The following is a 21,286-nucleotide window of genomic DNA, read 5'->3' as shown; positions in this document are numbered from 1 at the left end:
TTATGGCTGGTACCTGCTTGAAATTAAGAAGGAGAGCCTTAGAGGGACATAAATGAGAGTTGTTCACTCTTGGAAGTGGGATTTCTAACACACGCTCTGAAAATTGTATGGTTTTGGTTTCCCTACTCTTAATTGGACGCCCTCTGCATGAAAAGTGATATCTTCTCGAGATTTATAACTGTCGCAAAGGATCAAAAGCTGAAAGAGACAGAGCAAATAGATTTGACTTTCTTCAAAAGGAAAAGAAGGCAACTAAGCAGGCTGCCCAAAAGCACAAGTCCTTACTACTGCTTAATGACAACAAAGTGAATATTTCATTTAAAATCTTCGGCGTTAAAGGCAACTTGCTATGAACTGTGCATCCTAATACACGCTTAGCAACTATCTGATTGGACATTTTGAAATGAGCGCCCTATTCTGATTGGTTCTCTAACTAAATCTCACTACACAATTAGGGAAAGAGATTTCAACAGTAGCAACTAGGAAAACTCAATCTTCTCATTGGTTAAAAGTTTACAATGTCATACCAAGCTAAGGATAAACTCATTTCCATAAATGACCATATCCTGATATGAAGTAACTTAATATGTTGTTGATACTGAGGCAATGCAATCACAAGGATGAATTGCATTTCGCTATACTGTGTATTAATACTCAATTTTTATTGATAAAAAATTCCACATGACATAATCAAGATTGCATCTTCTTATATGTTGTTCTATAAGTACTGTTTGTTTTGATTTTCTTATTTCATTTTCTGAAAATGACCCAGATTTTCAAAAATTCAACATTTTTTAAAAATGACTCACACGGTTTGGTTCCTGGTTCTCAGTGTGACTGAGCTTAGTTAGACTTGACTATGTATTTATGCACAAAAATAGTTCCAGTAAATGTATTCATACTCAGATAGTTCCAGAAAATGTAAGATAGTTCCAAAAATTATCATATGAATAGAATAGTAGTACAAATGTATAACAATACAAAGTATGTTTAATTATGGTTGCAATTAAAATAAACAGTTACAAAATTTACCAAATATCCCCAAAATAGATATCTGGGTAAATTTTAAAAAATGTTGAATTTTGAAATTCAAAATTCAACATTTTTTGAAAATGACCCAGATATCTATTTTGGGGATAATTGGTAAATCTGGGTCATTTTCAAAAAATGTTGAATTTTGAAATTGCAAAATTGATTTAAAGTTACTGATTCAAACAACCCTCGTCATAAGAAAATAAAAAACAAACAGTACACAAGAATATATTGAAACATTTTTTGATAGGTGGAGCAAAATTTTGTCTCTCCTGTTACCATGTTCAAAAGAAATTTCGGGTTATTTAGAAAAGGTTTCGATAAAATTTTAAGCTTGTTTTTCATAGCCAATAAGACGGTTTTCAATAATAAAAACTTTTATATACATATTCATTCTGTAAAATAATAGATTATTTGCCAATTTTCCCTGTTGTAATGAAAAATGCCTCTAAAAATTGGTTTTGATAGGTTTTAATAATAATCACCAGTAATGCAAGTCTAAGATAGCAATTCATTTGTTCGTCATTTTTTCTCTCTTTCAAATAAACCCAACATCAAGTAAATCCCTCGCATGTTGGGTTACTTTTGTCTTTATTTTATTGGTAACAGGAACGTACGTTTATGATATATCACTATATTAAGTTCTATCCTGTTACTTTTTTGTCTATCTTGTTACCGATAGCAGTATTGCACCTGCAAATGCTAAACTGCAAAGATTGTATGTTGTTCTATAAATTGCAAATGCTAAATTATTAAGATGTTATAACCTTTAGATGAGTTCAAACAACGAAACATTTCATTATGGGTGCAACTATATGTTATTATAAACATTTTAAAGATGTTTCTGTCTACTATTGTCTATCCTGTTACTGTAACCATAGCAACCATAGTAACAGGATAGACAATTTTTTTCATTTTTGAATGCTGTTGTGAAATAACCCCTCACAGGCCTTTGATAAAGTGATAATGTTTTTCTGTTGTGATTTTGGTTTCCAACACATTATTGCACTTTTTACAAGTATAATATTGGTGTAATTAATCAATATGTTGGTAACAGCATAGACATGACAAAAAAGTACCCACTATTTTTTTTCACTAAATGTCTTGAAATTTCTTTTCTCTATACTGTTATACAAGAAACGTGCTGTGTTAAATATTTATGTTACTTTGCGCTTTTGAAATCAACAGTGACTAGTTCAATATTCATAGGGAGAACAATTTAACGGCTGATTTAAGTAGCGGTAACAGGATGGACATGAACTTCTTGTACGCTGATTGAATTTAATTTTTAGAAAAAAAGTTACATATGATAATAAAGAAGCTTCGATTTTTCGTTAGAGTTATTATTAAACTTCTAAAAAAGTCTCTTTTGCAGATATCAAGGCGATCAGAAAATAGGAAAAAAATCATTTGAAATGTGTTACTCTGACACTGACTACGGACATAAATTATGCAAAAATTGGACTTAAATATATTTTAATATTATCAAAATAGATCTAAATCGTGTTTATTATCAATGGTCTGACTCATAAATCCTACAAACTTTCATTTAAACACAACTGCATTTTCCATTAGAAATAAAAAATTTAGCATGGGTGTACTGAATATTCGACATTTTTTGAAAATGACCCATCTAAATACGTAATTGTAATAAAATTAAACTACCAACCGCTAGTTTTTTAAAAAGAGGGAGATTTATTCTTGACATTTAAGCTCTTAAAATTCATATCTAAAAATAGTAAGCATTGTCATAGCTAGATATATTAAATTTGTTTTCATTTGTTAGAAGTCAGACGCCAACATAAGCAGATATTCAATCTGTTAAAGATGTGCACAGAATTCCTATATCAATTATACTGTTGCTATCAATTCTAATGAAAAGATTGCTTGTCCTTATAGTTCTCCATAATATTTTATAGTTGGTACAATCTTGTATACCTTGAAATTGTATGTAAACTAATGGCAAATATCTGGATTGGCATTAGGATGTGCAAGTCAGGAATATATGTGTGCAACAAAATTTACACAGTATATGTTGTGATTGATACTGTGTTTTAATTGTGTATTTCTAAGACTCATGAGACATAGAAAGTTGCATATTATCAGTGCATATCAGTTTGAGAACTTTTTAAGGCTCTACCCCTTAGGTCATGGTCCAGTGACTTTGAATTAATTAGCTATTTGTATTGTTAAGTTTTCTGCTTAAGTTAGTTGGATAGGAACTATATATACATGTGATAGATTAATGATATTTTGTATCAAGTTGCATTAATTACTGTCGGTACATATCAGTTTGACAATTTTTCGAGCCCCTAGCTGCCCCCTAGGTCATGTATGTTATGGTCCAGTGATTTTGAAATAATTATTAAGTTTTCTGCTTAAGTCAGTTTGATAGGAACTACTTGTGATATTTTCTATAAAGTTACATTGTTGTATAGGGGGGCAGTTGAAGCCCACCTCTGGATGCAGGATTTTCTCACTGCATTGAAGACCCATTGGTGGCCTTGTGTAAAAGTCAGTTGGTAGTCAACGTAATCTATGTATTACTGGTAAATTATTAAGCCAGGGATTTCGTTACCACAAATTACTTAAAACCTTTACTAAATTCTTCCACAGATATAAAGATTTGGTTTTGAAGTTTAGTTGTACCTGTAGAAAACTTATTTCAAACGGGATTGCACATCCTCATTTTTACGGCAATATTGTTTACCGTGCCCAGAAATTTTGAAACGATCCTGGTAAACTTATCGATCCTTTAAATAAACTTATTCTAAAATGTTACCAATTCAACACTGTAATTAGATCATTAAATATTGTTTTTATTGGTACTAATATTGATTTTGTTATCAGTAAATTAAAAGCAAACTAAATATTATTGTTATATACATATACACATTCATGGATCTACAATATCTGTCGATACCTGTATCTTGGCATTGCACAAGGTCGTGTTTTTCTCTGACTGTTTATGACGTCTTTACACTAAATCCATTGGATGTTGGATGTGTACAAATTGATAATTTAGTCTTAGATGTGTGATTTTTTTTATTAGTTGTTAGTGGCTTTGAACTAGCTGTCAGTAACTGCGAGTACTCTCAGATCTGTACTTTATAGTGTCTTTTTGTTGTTTGGATGTACAAGAACCTGGCCACGTCCACTTGTATTTGTAGTATTTGTATTTTTATCCATCTGATGAGTTAAGCCTCTTTCAACTGATTTTTAGCTCACCTGGCCCAAAGGGCCAAGTGAGCTTTTCTCATCACTTGGCGTCTGTCGTCGTCGTTAGGTTTTACAAAAATCTTCTCCTCTGAAACCACTGGGCCAAATTTAACCAAACTTGGCCACAATCATCATTAGGGTATCTAGTTTAAAAAATGTGTCCGATAACTCTGCCAACCAACCAAGATGGTCGCCATGGCTAAAAGTAGAACATAGGGGTAAAATGTAGATTTTGGCTTATATCTCTGAAACCAAAGCATTTAGAGTAAATCTGACATAGGGTAAAACTGATTATCAGGTCAAGATCTATCTGCCCTGAAATTGTCAGACAAATCTGACAACCCGTTGTTGGGTTGCTGCCCCTGAATTGGTAATTTTAAGGAAATTTTGCAGTTTTTGGTTATTGTCTTGAATATTATTATAGATAAAGATAAACTGTAAACAGCATTAATGTTCAGCAAAGTAAGATCTACAAATAAGTTGTCATGATCAAAATTGTCAGTTGACCCCTTTAGGAGTTATTGCCCTTTATAGTCAATTTTAAACAATTTTTTGTAAATTTTTGTAATCTTTTACAAAAATCTTCTTCTCTGAAACTGCTGAAACAAATTTAACCATACTTGGCCATAATTATTATAAGGGTATCCAGTTTAAAAAATTTGTCCGATGACCCCGCCTTCCAACCATCATGGTTGACATGGTTAAAAATAGAAAATAGGGCTAAAATACAGTTTTTGGTTTATATCTCTGAAACTAAAGCATTTAGAGCAAATCTGACAGGTGGCAAAAATGTTCATCAGAATTTAGATTTATCTGCCCTGAAATTTTCAGACGAATCCGACAACCCGTTGTTGGGTTGCTGCCCCTGAGTTAGTAATTTTACAGAAATTTTGCAGTTTTTTGTTATTATCTTAGATATCATTATAATATCTAATATCTAATACTATTAATTATGATTTTAACCTTATTTTACATGATTTCCAAAGCATCAGTAAATAGAGGTGAGCGACACAGGCTCTTGAGAGCCTCTAGTTATAGTTCGTTCTTATGTTGTACTGTTACACCACTATCCCAGGTTAGGGGAGGGTTGGGATCCCTCTAACATGTTTAACCCTGCCACATTCTTTATGTATGGGACTGTCCCAAGTCAGGAGCCTGTAATTCAGTGGTTGTCGTTTGTTTATGTGTTACATATTTGTTTTTCGTTCATTTTTTGTACATAAATTAGGCCATTAGTTTTCTCGTTTGAATTGTTTTACATTGTCAATTTGGGGCCTTTTATAGCTGACTGTGCGGTATGGGCTTTGCTCATTGTTGAAGGCCGTACGGTGACCTATAGTTGTTAATTTCTGTGTCATTTGGTCTCTTGTAGAGAGTTGTCTCATTGGCAATCATACCACATCTTCTTTTTTATATATAAACAAGCATGTAGAAATGTCTATTGATGATTTGCAATATTGAAAAGTCAGTGCTAAGCTCAGTTTGCTGTACTTCTGAAATTTGAATAAAGTGCTTATTTGCCTAGCCTAAAACACTTGATTGTATTAGAAAATATTTTTGAATTAGACTTTATTGTGCATAATATGCATGCATACTCGTATGAATGGTTGATTTGACTTTAAAATCAAAGAGGTAGGGTCAATTTCCCTTGAATTTATTTCATGAAAGTGGCCATGTTCAGCAAGTCTTTTCTTTAAATCCTAACTTGGGGGCCTCAGTGGCCGAGTGGTCTCAGTAGTCCATCTTCTGTATCACTAACCTGTCAACACTGAGGTTGTGAGTTTGAATCCTGAATCCTGCATGTGTCAGATTCCTTTTACTCCAATTGTAATTGATTAGGATAATCGTCAGCTTTCCTGCAGCATGTCTGAAAGTCTCTCCAGGCACTCTGGCTTCCTTCACAATTCAAAAACAGACTGCGACTTAATAGCCAATTTTGTTGAAAGTGGTGTTAAATACCAATCAATCAATCCTAACTTGAATTTACTGTATCATAGCTCCATGTGTGTAATTTGAGGTTCTGAAAAGATTATAGCTACTTCTAAATAGACTACAAATTTCATAAATGCATGCATGAGGATACGTCTCCAAGGTCCAGAGCACTGTTAGATAAGAGGGAGCGTTACTTGTAAGGGACAGGGGGGTCAGTTTATTGATAAACTTAATATTCTGATAAGCATAGGTAAAACACAAGTATTGTTTTCATAATTTAATCAACAATAACAATTTAATTGAATGATAATAAATAAATAACAAATACATTTTTGAACAATACCCAATAATTAAAATAAATATCCTAATTAATTGTACAACAAATAAAATTAAATATATAGTCCAAAGTAAAACAATTCCTCTTTATAATTATAAGATAAAATAAAATTTAAAACTACTAAATCATAAAATAAACTTAATTTAAAAAAAAAGAAAATGAACAAAAGTTCAAATTCAAAATAATACATTTTGGAATCTGATGTTCAGTAGTTGACGTTTGTTGATGTGGTTCATAAGTGTTTCTTGTTTCTTGTTTTTTATTTAGATAATAGACCGTTGGTTTTCCTGTTTGAATGGTTTTACACTAGTCATTTTTGGGGCCCTTTTATTTATTATAGCTTGCTGTTTCGGTGTGAGCTAAGGCTCCGTGTTGAAGGCCGTACCTTGACCTATAATGGTTTACCTTTACAAATTGTGACTTGGATGGAGATATCGAGTTGTCTCATTGGCACTCATACCACATCTTCTTATATCTATTAATTACAAAAAATTAATTAAAAAATTGTTAAATTTTGGGAAACTATATTAAAAATGTATAAGAAGGAAATTCTTAAGCAAAACAAAATTATTTTCGGATTAATTATAAACTACTGTTTAAATTTTGTAATACACAAACTCTTCCTCTGGTTATTGACATCCACTGCATGAAAAAAAAAAAAAAATCCTGCAAAAACTGATTATTTTTTTAAAATGTCTTAAAAGAAACAGCAATTTTACATTCTGCGTTCATTCTAGTTGGACTCCTGCTTAGTCCAGCATCATATGCTTAAAAATAGATTATAAATTGTACAACATGATGATGAGGTTATATTGTCTCAATCTTTTTAAAGTGAATGTAGGATTATACACCAATGAATTAATCAACTAATCTTAAATACTGATGCATACACGTATCTGTCATTAATAAGCAAACATTAATTCTACATAAGTCTGAAAACCTTAGTACAATATAAATGCAATCATGCATTATTTTAATAAAATCAATATTCAAAATAAAATATTAGTATAAGATTTTTAACATTATCAGTTTAATATGTAAATAATAGGAAAAAATATAGAAAATGTAAAAACAATTGAAATCATGATATGTTCCATAAACTTTTAAGTACATGTATCAGAAAACTCTCTGTTTGTGCCATTCATCCAAACCATTGTACGTGCGGATCAAATGATTTTGATGTCCGCTAGTTAGTTGATTAAGCCGATTAACAAACTTTCTTTGGTTTCTTTGGCATTGTACATAAATCACATGCATTTGGCTTGGCTGAAATTGAAATAAACAAATACATTCATGGAATTTTGTCTCTGGTGGATAATTGTTTCATTGGCAATCATCATACAAAAATAACTAGTAATTTGATAGGGTGTAGTCAGTTTAATTGTTTCAACATATTACAAATAATTTTGTAAAGTTAAAATTCATGAAAAGTAGTACTGTAAATACAGAAATGATTGCAATGTTTTTATTAATGTGAATAATGCGACTCCTTGAGCATCGCAGTAATAAGAATTCGCATTCTGATATCTTACATATTTTTACATATAAATTATATTAGCTTTTCCTAAAATGGCATTAACTAAATTCACATTTTTGTTCATTCTTGAAAAATCGCAATAATAAATGCACAGGCCAAATAAAAATATTGTGTGGTTCCAGGTACCCTACATTTTAGTCTTAATAATAGCTTACCCTAAAGATGTTTTTGTCATTTTTCGTTAAGCACTGTTAAACTCTTAATTTCTGCTTTTTACTAATACTCAAATTTTCTAGTTGAATTAACATACTATAGTCAAGAAAACTTTTTTTTTTATTTAGAATTACATAAGTAATGCATGGCGTATGCATCTGTTGTAAAATAAGGTTCAACAACAAATGTACAATCACGAACAAAGGCAGATAACTCCAACTCAAAATAATTTACTTAGCCAAATACAATTCAGTGATTTATTTTAAATTTGCAAAATTGCTAGATGGAAGCAATCTTAAAAATTAATGTACAGTATTCACAAGTGTTTTGATTTAATCAAGGATTTGTATAGTGAACTTGTTTTAAACTTTTTATTATATTCTCCTAGATATAAACTCGGGTATGAGTACAATTATTGCCTAAAAATAAATCTGCTGTACGAGTTTTGTCATTGTTAGTGGCCATTACAACCTGTAGTTATTCACAGTTGACATCTTTGTCTTTTGGTCTCATTTGCAAACATACCACATCTCCATAATAACATACTAATAAACTGTAATGTTTCTTTGAGTGCAGATGACTTCTGCACAATTGGTTTTAATTCAAGTGGAGATAATTAAACTGGACATTGAAGACCGTACTTTGACATTTATTGGTTTACTTTTATAAATTTTGACTTGGATGGAGAGTTGTCTCATTGGCACTCATACCACATCTTCTTATAACTATTAAAGTAAATCTGTGAATTTTACAACATTGAATTTTACAGCAAGTTGTCTCTTTATAGACTTAAATTCTGTTTGGTGTAAGGGTCTGGATGGGGTTTACAGAAAAGAGAATAATGGACAAAAAGTGCAGAATTAAGGGAAAGCAAAATTAAGAATAGAGAAGAATAGGGGTTTGGGGTGGGGGCTAGATTATAAAGAATAGAGAATAATGATCAAAATAAATAAAGAATAAAGAAATGAAGGACCCCTCATACACACCCTCTGGAAAGCTTTAAATACATAATTTTTTCCAAAAAATCTTTAATATGGTTATTTGAGCCTTTATTTAAGTACAAGAAAGGCAACCAATAAATGTTTAAGAGTTTAACGTAGAAACTTACGTACATGGGTTATACCATTATGGGCTAGTCTACCAGCATAAGTAGGACCAATGCCTGGAACATTAGTGACACTCTGCATATCCATGGGAGACGACACAAAATGCTGAAGCTTGTGTGTATTGCTTCTCTGTAAATATAATAACAGCATTTAAGTGATATGTAACAAAATAGAAAAGGTAATGTGGTATTATGATTTCAAATGAGACAACTATCCAATAGAGTTCAAATAAAGTAGATTTAAGCAATTATTTATCACTGTAACAGCCTTCAACAATGAGCACAATGCATACTGTACATAAATTATAAACGGTCCTATAATGACGAAATGACCAACAGCTTGATTTATGACCAAACATAACACGTGTCTGGTGTACAAAATTTGATTCCTTGTATAAGTTATGTTGAGTTTTTTTTATAACAGGTAGCAAGTTTATATGACTCTATAGCAGAGTTCCTCGAAAAGTTGTTGTTCTAAGGGTTGACCACTAAAATTTTGCAAAGGACAGACACAATAATGGTATTTTGCATAAAAAATAAATGGAAAATGTGTCTATGGGACACAGATGACGGACGCCCTATTTGCATATAGATTAGTTATAAAGATGCATAACTTGGGGGTAAAAGTGACGCCACCCAAATTGAAATATGATCTGTGTTTGGTGGTAATGTGCGAACTTTAATAAAAAATGTTAGATAACCAACTTCAGGTATAATCTCTGGAAACATGATTAAACTTACTTTTAAATCGGCTATCCTTCTTTTTTGGTATTCAAAAAGAACCCATGGAAACCTGTGATTACCTCTTGCCAGACTTGAAAGAGTTTTTCTTGTTTGCATCTTGTAGAGAGATGGACAAAATCTTGTTATCTTTCAAAAACTGTGTATGTTGTGCAGGTTTCCTATAAATTGAAATGTACTTATTAGTGTTTAAATATTAGTTTTTAAATATCTGGGAACCAATAAGTGCAACACTCTTCCTTTTTTAGCTCACTTGGCCCATTGGGCCAAGTGAGCTTTTCTCATCACTTGGCGGCCATCATCTGTCGCCATCTGTTGTCGTCGTCATCCATTAAATTTTACAAAAATCTTCTCCTCTGAAACTACTGGGGGATTAGTTTGAAAAAAGTGTCCGATGACCCCGCCTGCCAACCAACATTGCCCAAATTGCTAAAAATAGAACATAAGGGTAAAATGCAAGTTTTGTCTACTATTTTGATAACCGTTATAAATAGGGAAAATCTGACAAGGGCTGAAATGTTCAGAATGTTGAGCTCTACCAATTGTCCTTATACTTCAAAACTGTCACACGACCTCTTCTAGGAGTTATTGCCCTGAAATGACAAATTTTACCTTTTTTTTTTATTTTTGCCTATTATCTTGAAAGCTATAATAAATAGAAAGAAATTTTAAATTGCCAAAATGATCAGTAAACAATTTCTTCAAACAATTTGGCATTGTTGAAATCGTTAGTCGACGCCTTATTAAAGTTAATGCCCTTTAATGATGATTTTTACCATTGTTTTTTGCATTTTTGCCTTTTTCTTAAAAATTATAATAGTTACATGTAGATAGAAACTTAAATTAGCAAAAATGATCAGCAAGTTTTACACATTAATATAATATAAATCAACTTGAAAAATAATTAAACCCCTGGAGGGTTCATGATATTCAATGAACAATTATGTTAAAGAAAAAATCTTCTTGATGTAAGCTTGTGTTATTCTGTATTTTTTATTTAAAACATAAATAGTATCCATACCTTTAATTTTGTATTTAAGTCAACTGAATCTATTTGTTCAAAGTATATTTCCTGAAAATGTTACATACTGATGTACTTTGTCTTAAAAATGTTGCAACACTTTACCAGATGACATTGGAATGTTCCCTTAATACAGCATATATATTTAAAAAATAACTGCATGGAACTTATTTATATGTTAATCTTATAGAAAATTCTCATAGAATTAGTGGTATCCGATGCAAATTTAAAAATTGATAACATAAATCTATATATCTCATGTGACCAATGTGCATTTAAAAAAAATGGATAGTATTATCTATATATAATTAAAGGGCCACTATCTGTCAAATTCATGTTCAACAATTTGACTCAAATTCTCATATTAAGATTTATAACAATGTAAAATATTTATCCAAATTATAAAAAGTCTAAAATAAACAATTTACAGGGCATGGGCTCGATAATGTGTAGCTTCGTTTCCTGTGTATTTTAGTCTTGACGCCATCTAATTAAATATCGAGTTGACCTCGAAAACAACCGACGAGTTGACCCCGAAAACAACAGACGGTCACATAACATGATATAAACATCAACATAAATATAAAAAGATATATGGACCCGTGCGAATGATTTTTCTATGTCTGTTTGATTTCAATTTTAAGGTTAAAAAAATAAGTTAATTGTCGATTATACCTGTGTAGAATGATTTTTTGTGGATCCAATCAGTCAATCAAATGATTTACCTTTGTTTCACTTTCAATGTTGACATTCTTTTCTTTTAATAGCCTAACACGCATCAGTCATGTATAATCCATCTCTAGCTAATGGGTTAAATTGAAGAACACATGAATACGGATTCAATGAGATCGAATTATTCACTTGCAAGTGAATAATTCATCATTGATGTTTCTTAGCTTATTTTGACATTATGAAAGCCATGTGTTGATTTGAATTTTTTTAAAAACTCAATAGCTGATTTTCTACTTTGTTCTTTTTTTATAAAAAATTAAAACAACACGTTATGAATTTAGGATACATTGTTTGTCCGACAAGTAGTTAGACTTAGTTATTTTTTGGTACTAGCTGCATAAAGAGATCATGGTTTGTCTGGCTATCTCCTCCTACAGTTTTGGAGATGAAGCTTTAATATCTTGTAGGATGTTCAAACACATATAGGAGGTGTGACAATGCATGGCCACAGGATTTTGATTTTTTTTTCAAATATTCTGAAAATGACAGGTAGTTGGACTTAGTATTTTTTTTGTACCAGCTGCATAAAGAGATCATGGTTTGTCCAGCTATCTCCTCCTACAGTTTTTGAGATGAAGCTTTAATATCTTGTAGGATGTTCAAACACATAATGGAGGTATGCATGGCCACAGTATTTTGATTTTTTTTCAAATATTCTGAAAATGACAGGTAGTTCAACACTTAGTCATTTTTTTGGTACTAGCTGCATAAATAGATCATGGTTTAGTTTGTCTGGCTATCTCCTCCTACAGTTACATCATCATACATAGTGTTAAATTTATAATTTCTTGAGGTCAGGCAGGGGGCATCATTTGTGTCTTACAGACAGCGTAACAATTTCAAGTTGTATGCCAACATCACAGGGTTTGTCAAATCTAAAATATGTGGAACTAGACTCTTAGACTCATGCATATGGCAAAGCAGAACAAGGGGGACGGGGGCTTGTCCATATCTAGTTTTCTATTATAAAGGGATGTCCTGTTGTAACGACTACTATGGATTCATTATTAACTGCTGGATACCAATTTTCGTGGAACCACAAACTCCAATGTCCAACAAATTATGAATTTTCTACACGAATGTTTGCAGACTTTGGTAAAACCACAAAATCAAATATCAAAGAAAATGCAAGTTCTCCTCACTCCCCAAAAATTTATTCCCAGGAAAATAAATGAATCCATGGTAATTGGGCCCTACATAATGTAATGTGAATTTCTCACTTGTTATGAGCAAAAGGATAACCATATTTGGAATATGGGTTCCTTGCAAGAACTACAAGTCCATCAGACGATGGTTCACCTGATCTTGACATCACTTCATAGATCAATGATCAAGGTAATAGTTATGTGATTAGATCCTTTTCTCAAATACTATAAGCAGTAGGTCAAGTATATGTGGTTTATGGAATGATTGTAATGGGTACTTGTCAGTCTGGCAGGTTTCATCTGACTTTGACCTCATTTTCATGGTTCATTGGTTAATGTTAAAGTTTTGTGTTTTGGTCTGTTTTTCATATACTATAAGCAACAGATCAACTATGTTTGGTGTATGGAATGGTTGTAAGGTGTACATGTCTGTCTGGCAGTTATCATCTGACCTTGACCTCATTTTCATGGTTCATTGGCCAATGTTAAGTTTTTGTTTTTTGGTCTGTCTTACAAGTACTTTAAGCAATAGGTCAACTATATTTGGTGTATGGAATGGTTGTAAGGTGTATATGTCTGTCTGGCATGTGTCATCTGACCTTGACCTCATTTTCATGGTTCATTGGTCAATGTTGAGTTTTTGTGATTTGGTATATTTTTCAAGTACTTTAAGCAATAGGTTTACTCTATGTTGTGTATGGAACGGTTTTAAGGTGTATATGTCTGTCCAGCAGGTATATATATCATCGGGACATCTGACCTTGGCCTCATTTTCATGGTTTATTGGTCAATGTTTAGTTTTTTTGTTTTGGTCTGTTTTTCAATTATAAGCAATAGGTAATTATATTTTGTGTATAAAAAATTGTAAGGTGTATAAGGTCAGTCTGACAGCATTTATCTGACCTTAGTTTCTGTGATGTTTTTAGATAAACCTTCATCTTTAAGACTTTCATCATAAAATCAATGGTCAGTAAAGCACTCTTGTTTTATTTCATATGTGCACTGAAATAAAGCAGTTAGAATTGGGGTTATTGGTTCAGTTCAAGGTTTTGATAAAGGGTTATTAAGAATATGTATCATTCATCTAGAACCTACTGCCCTTTAAGATGTTTCCTAGTGTTACTTTTAAACTAAGATTGTTTTATCAAGTTTTTGTTTTGTGTTAGTTTGGTGTCCTCTGTAATTATATCTGAACGAGGTGTTTCTCCTATATTAAGAATAATATACAAGTATTAGGGGGTATTTCTCTTGCAGGGCATCTAAATCACAATTAAAAAAAGTTATGAAAAATTATTGTTTATTAAACTTTGTTATACCAACATAATTCATATAATGCATCCAACATATACCTTACTTGCTCCTGAATCGAACCGACTAGCTCTTAGGTCCTCATGATATCTTGAAGAGCTGTGGTTCCTCAGCTAATACATTGTAGAATACTAGATATTTAAAAATGGAACCAACATATTATAAACTGACTTTAAACTTAAATCTGATAAAATTTAAGCCAAGACTTAAGTTGACAATAGTTGACTTATCCAAGAATTTCAAATGGTCTGTAAAATTTGAAATAAACAGTAAATGACTTTTCTCTTATTTTCATGCTTTATTTTATGTTTCTCGATAGATTTGAGAAAATTATTTCTCATGTCTACAGAAAACTTTGATCTCAGCTAATGATTGGTCGAAATTCAATTATGACATCAAATTTTCTTGGTTTCTTCTGAATTTTCTATTTTGATATTGTGAAAATGGACGACCATGTCTGATGACATCACATATAAAGAACACAACTTTCTGCAAATCTTTGAAAAGTTAGGATAAACTTTGTTAAATCATCAGAGAAACAGATTCCACCACTATAACTCGTGTATTGCAATATTTCTCCACTCTGGTTAGTTAATTTTAATTATTTAAACAGCTTGGCAAGCCTCGTGGGTGGCTAGACATTAGCCTAGATTGTTCATTGAAATTCAAAGTTCTAGTAAATTCAGTCTGGTATGACTAAAATTGAATCAAATTGTTTATGGTTCTTTTGGTTCCATGAAACCAACTGTTAGCTGTAGATTCAGTATTTATACAACATGTCCGAAAGGTTCCAGAAATTGTCAAAGTTGTCTTCATCGGTGAATCAAGGAATAAAGGTAACCAGTCTGGGCCGGCATGCATCTCCTTAAGTTGATAGTAAATAGTTGAAAAATCTGAAATATAATAATCATCGGTCATTAGACTTATTATTAAAAGTTTTGTTCTGTCAGTTTTATAAAAATAATCTTCTTAATGGTAACAATAATATATAGAGATGTCAACTACTGCTAGGGGAAAATAAGGGGAGATAATAATCCTACTCAGATTCTAATTCCTGATCTTAACCTCAGCAGTTTAGCATTAGGTTGCATAACAGGTTATTGATGGAGAGTCATTTATAATGGTCCAAAATATTTGTAAGGGGAACACTTAAAGAGTTCAGATGAACTGTTACACTTACAAATATATGCTTTTTAGGGGGGCAGGGTGGTGGTGCAAAAGTTTGTATGCCCCCTTTGAAAACAAAATGGATTCTTCCCAGAAAATCGAATGAAACTTGTTATGAGATAATTGAATGAGCATACAGAAAAGAAATGCCTGATAGCCAATTGCAATATAAACAAACAACTGTGAGTTAATTCCTGTTGAGCGTAAATATTTTTTTTATTAATAGTGGAGTATTCTTTATATCATGACTATTTGTGACATGTAAAATTTCACAATGTATGTATCATTGTATTCTATTTAAATCTAGGTTATTGCTTAATATCAAATCAATATCTGTTTAACATGTGTGTTAATGTAGTTTATCTTAATAACAGCTGGGTAACCTGAGTACCCAGGCTTAAATAATTAAAATATGCAGAGAAGTGAAAACAAAAAACTTACTAATTTAAAAATGTTTATCTGCCAAACTGTCTGTCCCATTCATCCAAAGCAAAGAATGCCTGCTTCAGAAAGTATGGTTTTCCCCCAGTCAATTGTTGAAGGTTGAGAACAAATTGTTGTTGGTTTCTTAGATCCTGAACATACATTGCATATAGTTGGCTGGCCTGAAAATAAAAGAAACCGTGAAATTATTAAGAGTATTTCTTGAATAATTCATGAACAGATTAATATAGTATTTTAAGACACAATAAAGATTACATGGACAACTGTAAACTGTCAGTAGGATTTAAACATTTCATACTATGATGATAACACAGTCAGGATTCTACTTCGTCAAAATTATCTCCCCATTACGCCAGTTCATTTTTACAATCGTAAAATGGAAGCTGCTAATTTAGCTCTTAAAAACCGATTAATTTATCCACATAGCACCATTATGATCATTAGATGCCAGTTGTATTTTAATAAAAGACAAATGTATCTACTAGCTAATGAGCATCAGTTAATGTACTTGTCAGCATTCAGTCAACTAAAAACTATTGTCGGATCGGTTGTCAGCTGGAATTTTCGAAAATTCATAAACATTTAAAAAAATTCTAATTCAATATTTCGTGGAAGGGTAGACTAAAAATTTTCAGTGGTTGAAGACTATAAACCCTAGATATCACACACAAAAAATGAAGTGTTTTCGAAGATATGCATTTTTAAGATCCAACTTAAAAGTCTGTCGTCAAGTACTTTTAGTAAAAATTGGCTATTCGAACACACCTACTCTGTTTTTGTGATTCATTAGAAAGGTATTTCACTTGACCCATATATTTCATTTTTTAGTTCTGTGAATTTTTGATGTTATGAAGTCAACCTGTAGCCTTGATATATAAAAATGATAGAATCTGAAGCGAGATGATGTATCAAATACTTTTGCTTTTAACGTTTTCAAGACAAAATATTCAACTCAAACACGCCGTATCTTAAAAAGGTACACTCGATTTTCTCTTTTCGATGCAATTATTACCCATTTTTGGAATATTTTCTTGAGTCACATAATGGAAGGGCAGAAACGAAAATTAAGGAACAAATAGATTGATATGTTCTCCGTCCGTGGTATTTTTTTTTTTAAATCGGTGGTTATGCATTTTTTAGATCCAACTTAATAGACACCCATGTCGTCGACTTGATATCTAATTGTTGTGCTTAATTATGTAATAAATAAATTGAGAACTTATGCAAATGGTGTTTTATGATAAAATACTTTGTTATTTAGCCGAAAACTGTCATTTTATTTGTTTCTATTAACTTTTAAAATTTTTGTTACTATAGTAAACATAACAGTAAGCATTTATCGCCTTCTCTAACAAAGAGCTGCGATTCTTTTGTTCTATTTCAACTGGGTTTCTGCCTGAACAGATGTATGAATTATTCTTCAATATGTATACTCAAATTTGCTTTAACGAATTCTCATGTAATTTTAACACAACAGTAGGATAGAAAAAAGAAAGAGCTCTCCCTTTTGGATATTTTAAACATTATTGGCCATGTGATTGTCATTGAGTTACTGACTTTACCCATTTTGAAAAAGTTAGGCAATTTTTCACATATAGCACATTTTCATCCAGTATGCCTGCAATGATTTCCTCAAAACTTTGCAATATTGTTTAAATTGATTAAAAGGAAGCTCCCATTTGATTTTGTGTTTTGTCGACCAGAGATATGGGACTTAGTTGTCATCAAGATGTATGTTAATTTTTCACATGTAATCATAACCTTGAGTGCTTGCTTTTAGTTGTCTTTTATTTTTTATAAGTAGTTAATTTTGTCTACTATTCTGTCCTTTAAGTGTCACACCACCAATTCACTCCCTCCAATTTAGAACGTTTGTAAAAGTAGACTAAGCCCTATTCTGACAAAAATAGTGCTTTTGATGTCATTGCTTACTAAAACTTGAACCAACAAATTTGCAGAAATGAAACTTTTGGTGAAAGAGAAATATATTTAGACCATTTTGAGCTAAAATTTACCTGTTTATGAGTTAGCATTAACAATTGAGGATTAATGCACTTTATAGAATACTAATTTAAGATTTCCAGAAAACCAGGGGTTATTTTAAGTAAAACTTGGCTTCAGAAAGGCAGTTCTTTGTTACAAGACTTTAAACACGGGTTGAAAATTGGCATGTAGAAAGGTGATACAAATACGATTCACGATATACCTGGTTTCTATAAAGTAGGGGGCCTCGGTGGCCAAGTGGTCTAAGTAGTTCTACTACTGTAATCACTAGCCAGTCAACACTGAGGTTGTGAGTTCGAACCCCGCTCGTGCGGGTGCACTCGACTCCAATCTTAATTGACTAGGATTGTCAGTTTTCCTATCGAAGGTGGGTGGTTTTCTCCGGGCACTCCGGCTTCCTCCACCAATAAAAACTGGCCGCCACGAAATAGCCCAAATGTGGCGCTTAAAAGTGGCGTTAAAACACCAACAATCAATCAATCTATGAAGTAAACTTAAGGTAAAATATTTAGAAAACTGTGAAAAGTGCAAAATTTGGTTGAAAGATAGCGATTTTTAATTGGTGGTCTGACACCTTTAGTGATACCAGTTGTCCTTTTTAAGAATTAGAAAACTTTTGCAAAATGGTTTCAATTCGAGTGGAGATATTAAAGATGAACACTTGCAAATCAACAAAAAATTTACAATAAGTTGTCACTTTTATTTTAGAATTAAATGAAGAAACTTACGTACCTGCATATAACCTTGTTGTCCTAAGATTTTAGCATAAGCAGGACCAATGCCTGGGACATTAATAACATTCTGGATGTCCATTGGAGAGGAAACAAACATCTGATGTTTCTGGGAAGTACTCATTCTGATGATCTGAAATATATAAATTATAGAAAAACCTGATAAAATAAGATTCAAATGAATACGTCAACATAACCAAAATAGACAATCAACTCAAGAATCTGTATATGTGACAGCATTTATATAAGTTTGCGTGCATTTGGAGATAAAACAAATTTGATGTTTTCATACACCTTTTGATTACATTTGCGTGCATTTATTTTACAGGGAAACTCAGGTAAAAATAAAGGTACCGGTAATATGAATAAAAATCATATAAAAATATAAATATGACTATAATTTGTCAATTTTCATAAGAAATATGACTATAAATTATTTATTTGAAAATTTTTGTTAATTCAAATTACATATTATTCATATTGAATTCTAAAACAAAATATAAAGTGATCATGATAAATCCCGTTATAAAAATATTCTTGCAACTTCATTGTGAATATTTCAGAGTGAATAGTGTTTCACCGAATAGTGATGCTTTTAAATGAGTAAATGATTTAAGTTATAGTTTGTAAAGTTGGGACAATGCACTAAGGCACAAACATATGGAAACAAGGGGTACTAATGCACTTGTAAATAATTGAAAAAAATTATAAATAGATAAGTATTATTACCTGTATTTACCTGAGTTTACCTGTCAAATAAATGTGAGCAAATGTTATTTAAAGCTGCACGCAAACTTAATGATTTTTGCGCACAAATGTTATGGTAATCTGCGGAAACGTAATGCAACGGGTATATGTGGTGTTTGTAATTTTTAGTTGGACCCAATCAGAAAAGTTTGAATTGTTCATAGAAAGAACAGCTTCAATATACATGTATATAAATTAAATGATATAGCTTCATAAATTTGCAACCTTTATGAAAACAAAAATGTACACATTAAGATATTTTCAGGGGAAGACCACAAGACCCCCTCTTGCTTCACTCATTTGTGGGATGCATTTAGCATTTCTGAAAACATACACATTTACTTTTTGACAAATTGACATGCCTGTGGGGGTCTTATTATCTTGGATGCCCAGTTTCACGTTGCCTCTTAGATAAAAACTGATCTTGATATGCGTCTATGTATATGTATATGATTTGTCTCAAAATTAGCCCAACAATGTTAGAATTCTGCGCAGTACTATTAAGGAAGTTGAATCATATTGACAAAGTTCTTTTTCTAATTTGTTCCACCTTTTGAAAATACAGGAGATTTTTCACAGATTTTGAAGTAGAATTGCACCAAATTGCATTCACAATTCAAAACCAGATTTTTCAGATCTGATCACAATGCTCGACCACTGTAGTTATTCTTTCACAATCATTTTCCTCGATATGCCGAATGACACGTCGTATCTGATGTCATTCAATATTACGTTTAAACATTAACAATCCAATTTTTTTACCTTTTATTCTTGTTGAAGTCTGATGAATAAATTTGTCCTTTATCTTTTTCCTGATGTGCTTTGTCTTTGTTACAAAATTACCGGATCACACAGGGTTTGGTTCCTGGTTCTCAGTGTGACTGAGCTTAGTTAAACTTGACAATGTATTTAAACACAAAAGATAGTTCTAGAAAATGTATTTATAGGTATAAATCATAGATAGTTCCAGAAAAAAGTGTATTAATAGGTACTCAAAGATAGTTCCAGAAAATGTATGACTTTTTTTGTTGTTCTAGAAAATCATCATATGAATCGTAGTACAAATTTATTACAATACAAAGTATGCTATGGTAACAATTTAAATAAACAGTAACAGAATTGACCAATTATCCCCAAAATAGATATCTATATATTGCTAGTTTTTTAAAAAGAAGGAGATTATTCATGACATTTTAGCTAAATTTTAAAAACAGTAAAGATTGCCATAGCTAGAAATATTAAATTTGTTTTCATTTGTTAGAAATCAGACGCCTTAATCAGAGGCAGATTTACAGGGGGGGTTTCCCATGGTCCAATGACTTTGAATTATTTGACTATTTTCATTGTTAATTTTGATTTTTCTGCTTAAGTTAGTTGGATCATGAACTACATGTGATAGCTAGATTAATGATGTTTTGTATGAAGATGCATTACCCTTAGGTAACACATGACATATCAGTTTTAGGACTTTTCAAGGCTTTCCCCTTTAGGTCATGGTCCAGTGACTCTTTTGTAACTTAAGTCAATTTGATAGGAACTACATGTGATAAATGAAGATATTTTCTATTAAGTTGCATTACTATCATAACAAATCTAGCAGTTTGACGATTATTTCGAGCCCCTGCCCCCTAGGTCATGTATGTAATGGTCCAGTGATTTTGAATTAATTATTTAAAGTTTTCTGCTTAAGTCAGTTTGATAGTGACTACTTGTGATATTTTCTATAAAGTTGCATTATTGTTAAGGGGGCCAGCTGAAGCTCACCTCTGGATGCTTGATTATCTTACTTCATTGAAGACCCATTTGTGGCCTTGGGTAGATATAAATTAAAAGAGATTGAGTAAAAGTCAGTGGGTTGTCAACAAATAAATAGGGGGTCTCATTGGGGGGTTCGGTTCCCGGATCCCGCTTACTGTTTTGTCAGATTCCCG

General features: G+C 31.8%; 3 long non-coding RNA genes across 3 annotated transcripts in view; 1 reads left to right on the top strand and 2 right to left on the bottom strand.

The window, feature by feature from the left end:
• The window catches only part of LOC127706923 (uncharacterized), a 75,335-nt gene extending 61,814 nt beyond the window's left edge, over nucleotides 1–13,521 (top strand). Inside the window, exon 3 of the long non-coding RNA XR_007984638.1 lies at nucleotides 13,374–13,521. This is a non-coding gene — a long non-coding RNA (uncharacterized LOC127706923). The remainder of the gene's footprint in view (nucleotides 1–13,373) is intronic.
• On the bottom strand, nucleotides 6,448–11,124 carry LOC127706922 (uncharacterized). Its single transcript, XR_007984637.1, has 4 exons — nucleotides 11,078–11,124; nucleotides 10,057–10,485; nucleotides 9,323–9,445; nucleotides 6,448–7,786 (listed from the first exon to the last, which is right to left on the bottom strand). It is a non-coding gene; the product is annotated as an uncharacterized LOC127706922 (long non-coding RNA).
• A 713-nt stretch (nucleotides 13,522–14,234) lies between the features above and the next one.
• On the bottom strand, nucleotides 14,235–20,257 carry LOC127706911 (uncharacterized). Its single transcript, XR_007984622.1, has 4 exons — nucleotides 20,118–20,257; nucleotides 18,610–18,741; nucleotides 15,871–16,034; nucleotides 14,235–15,155 (listed from the first exon to the last, which is right to left on the bottom strand). It is a non-coding gene; the product is annotated as an uncharacterized LOC127706911 (long non-coding RNA).
• Between the last annotated feature and the right edge of the window lie 1,029 nt (nucleotides 20,258–21,286).

The sequence above is a fragment of the Mytilus californianus genome, unplaced genomic scaffold (assembly GCF_021869535.1).
Source record: "Mytilus californianus isolate M0D057914Y unplaced genomic scaffold, xbMytCali1.0.p SCAF_6, whole genome shotgun sequence".
NCBI lineage: Eukaryota > Metazoa > Mollusca > Bivalvia > Mytilida > Mytilidae > Mytilus > Mytilus californianus.
This window is presented reverse-complemented; position numbering and strand designations above follow the sequence as displayed.